Genomic DNA, 756 nt, shown 5'->3' with positions numbered 1-756 from the left:
ATATATTGATTTCTGAGAGGAAGGGAGAGGGATAGAGAGAAACATCAATGATTAGAGAGAATCATTGACTGGCTGCCTCCTGCACGCCCCCTACTGGAGCCCACAACCCAGGCATGTGCCCTTGCCTGGAATTGAACCTTGGACCCTTCAGTCCACACACCTACGCTCTATCCACTGAGCCAAACCAGCTAGGGCCCGATTTGATATTATGTCATTGAACCCTTGCCTTAACTTTTTAGACTCTGGTCCAAAGTAGATTCAGGCCTGTACCATCATTATACGTGGAAAATTTGGCTATAATTTTGAGTTGTAGACATTTCTCTCTCTTCTAGGATCATTTTCACAATCTCTAAGTATGTTCCTCTTTGCCACCTAAAGTTTACCTTTATGATCTTGCTTAAGACAAGTGGCTTCCAGCCTATCTTCATTTCTTTCATCTCTCCTAGGAAGACTCCAAATCCAAGAAGTCTTACTCTCTTTCCTATTTCTGCCTCTGGCCTGAATTAATGATTTTCTTGAAAAAAATAAAAACATTAACCATATTTTAAGATTGGTTCTTTAGTCAAGTAAGTTGTGATGTTTTTCACCTATAGTTAAAGTTTAATGAACTTTCATCTGTGAGCCTGATCTCTCTGTGTCTCACATTCATTAATAATCATGGAATTTCTTTATGTCAGGCACTATTTTAGGTGATTTTTATATATAATTCCACCTAATTCTCATAACAAGCTTTGAAGAAGGCAATTTTATTATCTC

This window comes from Myotis lucifugus, unplaced genomic scaffold (assembly GCF_000147115.1).
Source record: "Myotis lucifugus unplaced genomic scaffold, Myoluc2.0 scaffold_40, whole genome shotgun sequence".
In the NCBI taxonomy this organism is placed as follows: Eukaryota; Metazoa; Chordata; class Mammalia; order Chiroptera; family Vespertilionidae; genus Myotis; species Myotis lucifugus.
Note: the sequence above shows the minus strand (reverse complement) of the source record.